At 47.8% G+C, this 13602-nt stretch overlaps 1 long non-coding RNA gene across 1 annotated transcript; it reads left to right on the forward strand.

Moving 5' to 3' along the window:
* The first annotated feature begins 316 nt into the window (after positions 1-316).
* On the forward strand, positions 317-872 carry LOC123164141 (uncharacterized). Its single transcript, XR_006482178.1, has 3 exons — positions 317-363; positions 436-514; positions 714-872. It is a non-coding gene; the product is annotated as an uncharacterized lncRNA (long non-coding RNA).
* The last annotated feature ends 12730 nt before the right edge of the window (positions 873-13602 follow it).

The following is a 13602-nucleotide window of genomic DNA, read 5'->3' on the forward strand; positions in this document are numbered from 1 at the left end:
GTGCCTGGCCATTTGGTTCAAACAAGTTCCTCATCAATGCAAATTAAGACAGAGTTATTTTATGAACATTTACTTTCAGAACATTGGCTAGTTTCGGCTTTGTACAAAAAAAACCAGGACTGGGTCGGTCCCAGAATAACTTGTTGGGGCTTCAGAACTAAGTGGTCCCACGGGATTGATAATACCCCAAATCTAAGTACTAAGTTGATTTAAATTTTCAACGCGTGTCAAATTGTGAAACAAACTGTAAGTTGATGTAAGCTCAAACTTTGCAGGTCAGAGAGTCATCGGGGAACCTGTGGTATCTGGGTTAGTCCTTGATGATTATTGGCTTTGGGATCCTGACTTTGCAACTGCTTCAAAGTAAATAGAACACACACAATTAGTAAATGTTTATGTAGCTGTGGTTCCTCTTATTTCATATCTTGCTTCTAGGTATGTGATGAGTCCTCCAATCCGGGAAGCAGGGCATAATAAAGCACTTCAAGCTGCTCTTTCATCAGGAATATTACAGGTGACACGCCTGAATTCAGAAGTTGGTTTCCTTAAAATAAAGCGCTTCAAGCTGGTGTTTAGCCTCTGCTTGAAGATTGTTCGAGGCGGTAAATTATAAAAGGAATATTATTTTCTGAAAATATTGTTTGTACATTGTCTACTATGGAGATGGAAACATCCCTTGAATAAGCACCGAACTGTTCTTTGTTCCTATGCAGCTTGTGGGAACTGATCATTGCACCTTCAATTCCACTCAGAAAGCTTTCGGTTCTGATGATTTCAGGAAGATTCCCAATGGCGTAAATGGTAAGCCATAGGGCTTGAACAAAGGAAACTGTGTTGTGTCATTGCAAATGGAAGCTGGCTAAGGCATCTCTCCGGCGAACACGACACGCGGGGTCGTACAGCAGAAGTTGGATTCTGGGCGCGTCCAGAAGCGGATCGCCGGCCGATCCTGAGCGTCTCGGTCTCCCAGTCCACGTCCTTCAAGTTGCCGACTCCTGATATGATTTTCTGTATGACCTTGTGTAATAACTATTGTGTATGAACTTGCGTTACTTACTACTGAAAGGGGAGCTGCGCCTGTCGAGACCCTGTGCGTGTCCAGAAGGGTACAATTGTGTATGAACTTGCATTACTTACTACTGAAAGGGGAGCAGCGCCTGTCGAGACCCTGTGCGTGTCCAGAAGGGGGTCGCCGTCGGATCCGGGTCGTGATCGCCGGCGTATCTTTATCGGGATCGCGGCCCCGTCACCTCGCCCGATCCCACAGCAGATAGCCGCCTCCTGCAAGCGCGGCGGCGAAGGTTTCGATCGGCCGCGGAGGGGGCGTAGGGGTGGATCGGCCGCGGCACCGGAATGGATCGGCCGGGGAGGGGGAGTAGGGGTGGATCGGGGGTGCGATGGGGTGAGATCGGGCGTTCGAAGGTCTGGTCGGCGGCGGAGATCGATCTGCTCTGGGCGAGCGGGTTTTTCTGGCAAAGGTTTTTTGGCACAGATGGGATGATGACGAAAAAAAAACGGTGGTTGGGGATGACGAAAATAAACCAGCGAAAATAAACCGTGCGGACTATTCACCAACTGCTCCATTAGGAGTAGAGATATCGGTCCGTAAAGCCAAACTACATCCAATTAACGTTGATTGCTAGAAGAAGAAACCAGACGCCCCATGGCACTCCACACATCTCTCCGTAGTTTCATGCATCGGTCGCAGCCATATTGTCACGAGTTTCTCTTCCGCAAGCTCGTCCATCTCTCTTCAAGCCTCCCCCAATGACAGGCCTAAGGCGCGCCATTTTTGTAGGCGTCAGCTGCTCGACACCGGGGTTGCGGACCGGTGCTTCGTTAGAGCATCTCCAACAGAAGGGCGGTTGCGCGGCGCGCTAAAAGATTTTTACAACGACGAGATAGTGTTTTCATGCGCGGGAGAGGTGGTTGCTTTTTCAGGCGCTGCAAATTTTCGTGCACCGGCCTTGCGTCAGCTAGCGCTGCAAAATCCAGCACGCGCGACCAGCCGGTGCTTGGAAAATAATTGAAACAACACATACGAAAAAATACGAAACAACACATGGTTCAAGTTCATAGCATAATTCAAGGCCCACACCCCAAGCTAATTCATACAATGCAAATAGAACTAGATAAAATGATGCTTAAACTAGATAAAACGATGAAAATAAAACTAGACAAACTCGTCCTCCTCGGTGGTGTAGTCGGACAACATAAATGCGTCGACCCACTAAGGATTTTCCTCGTCCCGCGTCGACGCAGGTCCTAGCTCGCACTGGCCTTCCGCCAGTGCCTTCCGCGCACGCTTGTCCGCCAGACGCGCGGCTCACTCTGCCCTCCTGTGCGCCCAGAACTCATTCTCGGTGACAACGTCGTGCGGGAAGCGCTCGCGCCACACCGCCATGGTGTGCTCATCCGCCTCGACAATGAGGAGGTGGCGCTACCGCCTCCACTGGACGCGGCGATCCTCCTCGGAGATTAGTCGCGGGGGAGGCGCGAGTTCCTGCACCTGCTCGCGCATCCGCACGTCGGAGAAATTCATCTGCGCCCGTGGCCTTCCGAGGCACCACGCAGCCGCGTCATATGTGCGGGTGGCCTCGTGGGCGGTCTCGAACGTTCTGAGCCCAAGGCGTGTATCGCCGGAGCGGATCTCCGCGCAATACACACTGGAGTGGCGGAGGTGAACGCCGCGAAAGCCAGAGCTGCTCCGGAGGCGTGGCGGCATGGCTGCACGCTGGAGGCGGGGGGAGAAGGCGCAGCGGCGGCGGGGTGCTGGAAGAGGTGGGGGAGAAAGCGCGGCGGCGACGGGGCACCGAAACAGGTGAGGAAGAAGGTGCGACGGGAGGCAAAGGGTGGCGGTTGGTGGGCGCATGCGCGTGGCTTTTATTCTGCGTGCTGGACAACAAACGCCAAAACTGCCGCGCGCGATGCCGCTTTTTCCCGCGCACGCGGCGCCGGCTGGAGCGCGCCAAACGGCCCCTCGCGTGCCAAATGGGAGATTTATCTAGCGCGCGGCTTATTCCGCGTGCTTGTTGAAGATGCTCTTAGGATGTTGTGCTTGCTATAGCTGGCCCCATTGGTGGGCACTCCGGGGTGCATTTTTGGAATCAGAGCACTGGTGAAAAACCAAAATGTCGAAAAAGCTCGGAAAAAAACCGTTTGAATAGCCGAAAACGCGTGCGGAAAAATAAAAAAAAAACTAAATCCGAAGGGAGCGCCCAGAATGCGACACGTGGCGAATGGCTGAGAGCGCGCCAAGTGGCGCTGATCGTTGCGAGGCTCCCGAAGGAGCGCTCGTTAACTAGTGGCTCCCCGTGACTCAAACAACGTAAGAAATTCACCTAAAAAATGTAAGAAACTGCACAATTGCCTGAAACCGGACGAGCGCTCGGTCTCTTGCCGGAAAAACATACAAAAATGGGGTTACGACGTATTCTCTCCGTCCGGATTGCTGAAATGAATAAAAATAAACATATTTAGAATTAAAATACATTTAGGTACATTTATTTTTTTGACAAGCATTTTCAAACAGAGGGGGTATATGATGAAGTGAAGATCACCGAAGCGTGATGCATGCTTTTCCTTAATCATCCCCGGCTAGTTGCCTTGCCCACGAAATCTCTTATATTGGTATAATGTGCCTCTTTCGTTGGTCGTGTACACATATGCGTGCTTCGGGAGTTGCCCACAAAATAATCTTATTGACATAGTGCGCCTCTTTCCCAATTTTCTATTGTTCATTGTTTTTGAGATAGCTCACCTCTTTCATTGGTCGTAGATACGCATATGCGTGCATTTCCTTATTCCTCTAGCTAGTTGCCCACGAAATATCTTTTTGGCACGTGCAGTCGTTGGCAAAGTGTTTTTTTTAGGGTAAAGAGGATCCATACGGTCCCTTCTTTGTTTGCGAACTCGATAGGAAGGTAATCTCCCCGCGTTTGATATGCCATTAGCGTAGGACCTACAGATCCTGAGGTCCAGCCCCGCCAGGCGCAGCACATTTTTACTTCTTTTTTGGAGGGAAAGCACATTTTTTTTACTTATTTGTCATAATCAAAATTCTGCTCCAGGCCGGCGCAGAGGCCCAACATTTTCCACGCATACGAGCAAGCTACAGAGCGGAGCCCCATTAGACGTGCGACATTTCACAAGAAAAAATGGCCGTACGGCTGAGAGTAGCGAGAGAAACGAAACTTCCAGAGACCAACGAAAATTACCGTGATGGACACAAAATTAATGGATGGAAATTCAGGACTAAGAAACCTCCTCCCCTTATAAAGGTATAGATTGGGGACTGGGGTTGCCTTGCTTATGTACAGGATGATAGTGCCAAAGGATAATGCTTGGAATACTATTGTGGTTCCTTCGACCACCCTTGTTTTTGCACGTCCTTCTGCTCGTCCTGCGTCCATGGTACGAATCCGGCGCGGAAGCGGCTCCGTCCATGCCGCGGCCGGTAGCCGTCCATCAAGTCCATCCGGAAATGCGCCGTCGCCGTCGTGGCGAGCAGCAGGACAACCGCCGCCACCATGGCGATGCGCACGCTCGTCCTCATCGTCGTCGCCGTACGTGTCCTTCTCCTCCCCTGGCTCCGGTCCTCTCCGTCCTTTATCCTGTACTGGTTATATATATATTGGAACCTTCGGATGCTACGCATGGACACGCGGTGGGGCGCTACGTGCGCGCGAACGCTTGCCTATATTTGCTTTTACCAACGCGGCTCGCCATCCATTCATGCATGACTCTGCCCAAATCAGGACGCCAACCTGGGGCCATAGACACACATACAAATTTATGACCAGGGATAACCTCAAGAAAAGAGGGATTGAAAAAACCCCTGAATGTCTATTTTCTACTCAACCAGAGAGTGTGCATCACTGGGTCCCCCCACAAAAATAAAAAGCAATCAGGTCCTAAAAAATAAAATAAAAGGCAAACCGGTCACCGCTGGCCTTCATCGCCGCGCTGGAGCAGTAGCGGCGCCGTCCTGCTCTCGCAGCGGAGCTCGACGTTGTGCTCCCTGTGCTGCCGGCTGCTGGACGTGGCGGAGCTCGAGGGCATGCTCCCTGCTATCGACTGTTGCACGTGGCGGAGCTCGAAGGCATGCGCCTTGGCCTTGCTAGCTGTGCCGGCATGTGCATGGTGCTCTCCATGGTGGGTATGGAGGGCGGCGGCTATAGGAAGGTGGTGGTGGGGGGCGCTCGCCCGGAGCACCACCGAATACGGGAGAGCGGCCGGATTGAGGTCGTCGCAGGCCCTACTGCCGGCGGGAGCGGTTGCAGCCGGACGTGCGAGAATTTTGCGGATTTTATTTTCATGTGGATTTAGTGAGAATGACATGTGGGCCCCATTGGTCATAAAGGTGCAGTCTCACATACTTAGTTTTTATGCCATGTCAGTGGCCATTCCTGTCATAACCATGGTCAAATTTTGCTGAACCGGCAACTAATGCGACATGGTAGTGTTTTGAAATAAAAAACCACAGAAGTGGTAGGTATCAGGAAATTTCAAAAAGCGGTAGTTTTTATGAACCATATCCCCAGTTGTGGTAGTCTTATCCTGTTTACTCGAAATATCACATATATGAAACTAGCATTTTCTTTCTTTACTTGATCAGGTGCATGTGTGTGTGTGCAAGCGCGTCGAACCAAAGGAAATGTCCGGATTGTTAGCGCCGCTTCTCACTAGTAGAAAAAGGGTCTTTTGTCCCGGTTCTGGAACCGGGACTAAAGGGTCGTTACTGTCCCGGTTCTAGAGGGCCTTTAGTCCCGGTTCTTGAACCGGGACTAAAGGGTCGTTACTAAAGGTCCCCCTTTAGTCCCGGTTCTTATACGAACCGGGACTAAAGGCCCTCCACGTGGCAGCTGCCTGGAGGTCCACCTTTAGTCCCGGTTGGTATTTTTTTTGAAATATTTTCCCGATTTTCAAATTTCTGAATTATTTTAACCTCTAATCTCTAATCACCCCTCATCACTGCTCAATTTAATCTCTAATCACCCCTCATCATTCCAAATGATCTAACTTCCCGAACGGTCACCCATCCTCCCAATCCCCCAGCCTGAGCACGCTTAACTTCCGGGTTCTATTCTCCCTCGTTTCCAACTCTGCACTTGTTGTTTTCCTGACAATAGTAAGATGTCAATCCTATTAACCCTCAGGAGTTTAGCTTGAGCATGAAGTCACACATTTCACTGTTTGAGTTTGAAACTATTGTTCTAAAAACAATAATTATTTACTAACACTAATATTTCTTGAATAAGTAGTTTGACAATTGTTTGACCACAGTTTGACCAGATTTGACCAAAATTCAAAAAAACTGAAATAATTATTTAGTAACACTAATATTCTTGAATAATTATTTAGTAACACTAATACTTCTTGAATAAGTAGTTTGACCAGATTTAACGAAAGTTAAAAAAAAACTGAAATTTGAGCATAACTTTTTTTCCTTTTGGAATTTGAGGATTCTAAAAATTTGCAAACAGGCCGTAGGCGGTCAAAATCGGATGCGGATTTTCGTGCTGAACATTTTGATATATTATACGTTTTTTTTCTGACATCGTATGCAAAAGTTATAGCCGTTTTACATTTTCCCTACACTTTTTGCAAAACATGTCCAAATTTAAGTTTTTAAATTTTCCTAACTAGTAGATGTGGTAACATAACTACATCTCGAAGGATTTTAACTTTTGAAGTTTTTATCATTTTCTTTTGCTTTTTACAAAATTGAAAAGGCGATACACGGAGGGCGGGGGGGGGGGGGGGGGGTTAGGATTTGAAAATTGCACCATTAGTACCGGTTCGTGGCACGAACCGGTGAGACCTTTAGTACCAGTTCGTGCCACGAACCTGTACTAATGGGCATCGCACCCTTTAGTACCAGTTCGTGGCACCAACCGGGACTAAAGGTCCCATTTGAACCGGGAGTAATGCATGTACGGTGCCCTCGCTGCTCGAACCGGAACTAATGCTCACATTAGTCCCGGTTCGTAATGCAACCGGTATTAATGCTCTTTTCTGGCTGAACCAAAGCTTCTTTTTCTACTAGTGTCTCGTAGCGCCCGTCTTCTTTTTCTTCACAATTCTGTCTCCGGTAGTTCCACTCAAAAACACACACGCGCGCGCACACACACACAATGGAGAAGAAGTACGCACACACACTTCACCAGGGAGAAATAACTTTGGCTTTGCAAAGAGACACAGCTTGGTGGCTACATAGACTACATAATATTGTGGCTACTTCCCTCACGGCTGCTTTTCTCTCATTCTTTTTCTCAATTTAAATAGGCAGTACAAGATAACGACTCACACATCTCCTGATCCTAAGCTTACGCCAAGACCATGCATCCCTGAAATACTCCATGGTGCACAAGACCTTGTGACCAGGGACCAAGCCCGAGCCCCCTTGTGACTTCAGGAATCAAAATTACTAGTATACAGCATAGTGCCCGCCAAGCACACAGGTGTCCAGTTCTTGAAAAATTTCAGATTATTTGGCCAAACAAAAGACCAGGTAACAAATAGTACAGCATAGTACCGGCCTCCGTGTCACTCACGCGCAAACGTCCGAGGATGTTGATCCCCGCCAGACTGCTCACACGCATGAACATGCACTAGTAGAAAACAGGGCTGTGGTTCGGTCAGAAAAGAGCATTAGTCCCGGTTTGAACGGCTAGGGCACCGTACATGCATTAGTCCCGGTTCAAATGGGACCTTTAGTCCCGGTTGGTGCCACGAACCGGGACTAAAGGGTGCGATGCCCATTAGTACTGGTTCGTGGCACCAACCGGTACTAAAGGTTAGACCTTTAGTCCCGGTTCGAGCCACCAACCGGTACTAATGGGGTTTGAGGCATTAGTACCGGTTCATGGCACGAACCGGTACTAAAGGTCCCATTTTCAAACTCTACACACCCCCACCCCCCCCCCCCCCCCCGTGGATCGCCTTTTCAGTTTTGTAAAAAGCAAAAGAAAATGATAAAAACTTCAAAAATTAAAATCCTTCCAGATGTAGTTATGTTACTACATGTACTAGTTAGGAAAATTTAAAAACTTAAATTTGGACATGTTTTGCAAAAGGTGTAGGGAAAATGTAAAACGGCTATAACTTTTGCATACGATGTAAAAAAAACGTATAATATATCAAAATGTTCAGCACAAAAATCCGCATTCAATTTTGAGAGCCTACGGCTTGTTTGCAAATTTTTAGAATCCTCAAATTCTAAAAGGAAAAAAAATTATGCTCAAATTTTTGTTTTTTTTGAATTTTTTTAAAATCTGGTCAAACTATGGTCAAACTACTTATTCAAGAAGTATTAGTGTTACTAAATAATTATTCAAGAATAGTAGTGTTACTAAATAATTATTTCAGTTTTTTTGAATTACGGCCAAATCTGGTCAAACTGTGGTCAAACAATGGTCATACTAATTATTCAAGAAATATTAGTGTTACTAAATAATTATTTTAGTTTTTTTGAATTTTGGTCAAATCTGGTCAAACTGTGGTCAAACTACGTATTCAAGAAATATTAGTGTTACTAAATAATTATTGTTTTTTAGAACAATAGTTTCAAACTCAAACAGTGAAATGTGTGACTTCATGCTCAAGCTTAATTCCTGAGGGTTAATAGGATTGGCATCTTACTATTGTCAGGAAAACAACAAGTGCAGACTTCGAAACGAGGGAGAATAGAACCCGGAAGTTAAGCATGCTCAGGCTGGAGTAGTGAGAGGATGGGTGACCGTCCGGGAAGTTAGATGATTTGGAATGATGAGGGGTGATTAGAGATTAGAGGTTAAATTGCAGTGATGAGGGGTGATTAGAGATTAGAGATTAAATTGAGCAGTGATGAGGGGTGATTAGAGATTGAGCAGTGATGAGGGGTGATTTGGAATGATGAGGGGTGATTAGAGATTTGGTGCTACCAACCGGGATTAAAGGTGGACCTCCAGGCAGCGGCCACGTGGAGGGCCTTTAGTTCCGGTTCGTGTAAGAACCGGGACTAAAGGGAGAGGCTTTAGTAACGACTCTTGAATCGGGACTAATGGCCTTTTTTTCTATTGCACCAAGGCATGCACATCTCGCACATGCCATGACGGCGCAGCCCTGCCATCCTGCTACTGCACCTAGATCCCATGAGTATGCCTTGCATTGACGGCGGCTGCATCCACGGGCCACGTTGCTCCAATAGTAAGAAATTGTGAGATGATCATGTGATATACTTGCTTCTCAAATACTGGCTTGAATCTTGATGCTTATGCCCAGAAGCACAAGCATATATTTTTGGTTTGTTGCTTGTGCCCAAAGAACAAGCAAGTAGAAAATATATGTTGTGCTGCAGATGATGAAATTGACATGCGCGTGCATGACGTTCGACGCAGGAGAAATAAGCCAGCAGGTTAGCAATCTTTGTAGATGATAATTACAGCCAACTGAGGTTCAGTCCGAGATTTCTTCTGGACAGCACGCATGTAGTTTTGAGCTGCAAATTTTACAAGAGACATAGGACACGCCGGGTAAGGCCGCGTAAATTTTTCAGCCCATTTGGTGCACATGAGAGCCCTCAAAAAATTTGTGACATCATGATCAGTTCACCTGATGTTTAGAACCAGCAGGGCTACACATAGAAATTTATCATGGGCAAACCATTATGAGTTAGGCCCTAAAATTTCGAACAGATGACAATGACATGATGGCTTGTGCACCATACAACTCTCAACTTCGGTAAAGTTCCACTAAATAATTTGCAAGTTGGTGCATATGACATAATCAGCAGTTTGTACAGAATTAACCCGTAAAGCTATCAGCTTCATGGACTAAGCAGAAATCCATCAAGGTAACATTGGCCCGTACATCTTATATACTCCTAAATATATGTCTTTTTAGAGATTTCAATAAAGACTACATACAAAGCAAAATGAGTGAATCTACACACTAAAATACGTATATATATATATATATATATATATATATATATATATATAGTATATGAACATATTTAAAATAATAAAATAATATATATAGTACCACATGGATACTATATATAGTTACCCCACATGGATACCACATGGTAGTTACCCCATATGTCTCATATACTATCATGTGATACTATATATACCGCTTTATCATTTTAAATATATTCGTATACTATATCTAAGATATTTCAAATCAAGTTACCTGAAAAATTTGCATATGAGCCCATAGTTTTGTTATATTTGTGAAATACGTACATATTTCTACGTAAAAAAGAGCATACTCCAAACATGATATATACTACCTAAAAATTAGTATATATACTACCTAATCATTGTTATATATTACATACTACATGTACATACTCTCGATTTCAACGGATACTACATACAATATACAAAACGCAAGTGGTGGTAACTACCACTGCTTGTAGGAAATATTTGATATATATATATATATATATATATATATATATATATATATATATATATATATATATATATATATATATATATCCCAAGGCAGTCAGGACTCAAGGTTCTAACTCTTAAGACCTGGAGCCGGATCAGATGGGACAACTATAGGCAACCACTTAATAGTGGCGCGGGTTATATGGCCCGCGCTACTGCTACTTAATAGTACCGCTGGTATAAAAAACACGCTTTTGGTATGGAATAGTTGTAGCGCGCGTACAACAAGCCAGCGCTACTACTAACTGGTCCCCGCCGTGCCCCAGGGACATGACATAGTTGTAGCGCATGGTATAAAACCCGTGCTACTACTAAGTTAATAGTAGTAGTAGTTGTGTCCCAGGACGCACTACTACTAATGATAGACGGGGAAAGCTGGTGGGCCCCACTTAGTAGTAGCGCGGGTACGTGAGGCCGCACTACAACTAATGACCTTAGTAGTAGCGCAACCCCGTGCCCCGCGCTACTACTAAGTTCCACTTATTACCAGCAGTTGCCGCCCGTCCCCATCCCACCTCTCTCAGCTCACACACATCGCGCCCGTCCTCATCACGCCGCCGACTTGGACCTGCCCGCCATTACCGCTGCCCCCCTCCCCCGCGTCCCCAGCCTCCGTCCGAGGTATGTCTCCTCCCTCCTTCCTTCCTTCCAGAGTAGGCGCCTGGTGGGCACTCTCCGGAGTGCCGCTGCAGGCTGCTCCCCGGCGTTTGCTCCAGCACGCCCTCCAGCTACGGCGTAGGTGCAGCGCGGGTAGGGGCTCGGCGCTAGAAGTGTAGGGGCTCGGTACTGGAAGTGTAGTGCGGGTAGGGGCTCGGTGTAGGAGCAGCGTGGGTAGGGGATACTTTATTGTGCACAAGTGATGCAAATGCAAAATGGTTAATTTAATTTAATGTATAAACACAGCTCCAACGCCGTCTATCAAACCGGACACCTCAAACATCCGCGAACACATCTAGATGTGTCCATGGATAGCGGTAGGGGAGTAGTTCACCCACCTACACCAAATGTGACATTCCGTCTATCCATGCAAAAGACGTAAATTTTTCCTATTGTCAATGCAAGTGGTGTAGTTGGATATGTGTGTGGTCATTGGTGTAGTGATGCATGTGTGTGCTCATTAGTTGAGCATTGGTGTAGCGACGCATGAGTTCCTATGTTTTGCCGGAATGTTGATTAATTTTTATTCCGGCAAATTTCGGGCACTCGGTATGTCCTATCTTTAGCAAAGGTCAGGAGGTAATTTCTTAAGGATGATGAAGTTTGGAACTTGTAATTTAGTTTTTATGACATTATTCAATATATGTAATGTTGATTAATGCTCCGGGTTGACTTTCAGTCGGATGGGGCTCCCTGTGTGATAGATTAATGTTCTTGCACGAAGATTCCCCACTGTTGTTGTGGGGGTTGCTTTTGCTTCTTCTCCTTGTGCTAGACCTTGGTAATGCACTAGGGGAAGGAAGTAGCGAACATCACCGACGGTCAAAATATTAGTGAGGAAGTGCCCATCATATACACCACCAAAGATGAGAGTTGTTCAAGGGAGACTCGACATACCGAAAGTCAACCCATGCTAAATAGTGATCTATGTTGACTGCATGGAATTTGCCGTCGATTTTTAATCTTTCGATTATGAACACAACAAATGGATGAGGAGGATAGGATCTTGTTCCCCCAAAACGTAGGCGGGAAGGGATCCCACAATGGCCAATTTGAAAGGGGACAAGTAGTACCTCTTATCCTAACAAAAGGTGGTCTTCTCCTCCAAAGCTTCTGGTCGTGACGCCGTGGTGGGCTCGGCGATGACATCCGTCCTGCCGTCCTGGTGGTCTTGGTCTTTTTGCACTGGAATGGACACATTTGTCTGATTCCTCGGGAACCCACGCCCGCGCTTGCCTTCTTAGCACCAAAGAGAAAACTGTCTTCTCTACGCCTGCTGGCGCCCGCCTGGCCTTGATTGTCATGGCTTGCGTCACCGCAACCTCATGAGGATGGGCACCTGCATAGGAATCTCGGCTCCTCAAGAGCAGCCTGGGGATGCCGCTCCCTCAGGAGGTCTTGGTGTCGTTTCCCTCGCGAGGGTCTTGTCTTGGTGGTGTTGTAGATGGGCGGTACCAGGCCGTTGGTGGAGCCACACCATGGGCCGCAGGCGGGCAAGTCTGGGTACCTTGGTTCCCAGAACACCAAGCCCAAGGCGCGCTCGGACTTGGCTTCGAGGCGAACCCAAAGGGCAAGGGCGAAGCGCGCGGGCCCCAATCGCCTGCGGGCCAGGCTGACGCGTGCCGCTTGATGGGACGTGGGTGTCTCCACTTCCCCACGCCGCCTCGGCAACTGCCCGACTTGACAACTGCCTAGCATATGCAGCCGAGCCATCATTGCCTTGTTGCGCGCCTGCTTTCTGCTCCTCCTCCTATTTGAGAACTTGCGTCTTCTTTGCCAAACTCGGCGCCAACTTTGATCCACCCCGCCGCCATGGCTCCCAGGAAGAAGAAGGGGAAGACCCATGTGGCCGCGGTGCCCTCGTCGGGGCCAGAACCAGTGCTGGACCGGTAAACGGTGATCAATCGGGAGGGGCTGGACAAGGTCCGGCAAGCCCTTGCCACCGATTCCAACAAGTGGAAGGCGACGACGGTCTGGCCTGCCTCCCGGACCTTAGCTGATATGGAGGCCACCGAAATCCCTCTTCATCTCCACGCTCTCTTTGCCGACATGCTGCCCCCGTTCTCCGATTTCTTCAACGCCGTGCTCTCGCATTACCAGATCCACGCGCTACATCTGGATCCTGGATCCATTATCCATTTGCTTTCGTCTTCTTGTGAGAGGCCCTCATGGGCATTGCCCCGTCCATGGCTTTGCTCCGCCATTTCTTCTTAGTCCACTTAGTCGACAGCGGGTAACGCTCAGGGTGCGTGTCGCTTCAGGCGGTGGTGGCGACCGCAGGCTCCGGCATCGACTTCACGCTCCGCCCGGACACGATGGGGTTCCCGAAGTAGTGGTGTATGTGGACACCACCGTACGCAGCCCCCTGCTCCTCATCCCATCGGCGTCGGCGGAGTCGAGCTCCGGCTGGGGTCACGTGGAGCTCGCTGAACCATAGCTTGCGCGCGTCATGTCTAGGCTGGCCAAGGTGAAGGAGGCAGGGGTGACGACGGCGATGGTGGTG

The sequence above is a fragment of the Triticum aestivum genome, chromosome 7D (assembly GCF_018294505.1).
Source record: "Triticum aestivum cultivar Chinese Spring chromosome 7D, IWGSC CS RefSeq v2.1, whole genome shotgun sequence".
In the NCBI taxonomy this organism is placed as follows: Eukaryota; Viridiplantae; Streptophyta; class Magnoliopsida; order Poales; family Poaceae; genus Triticum; species Triticum aestivum.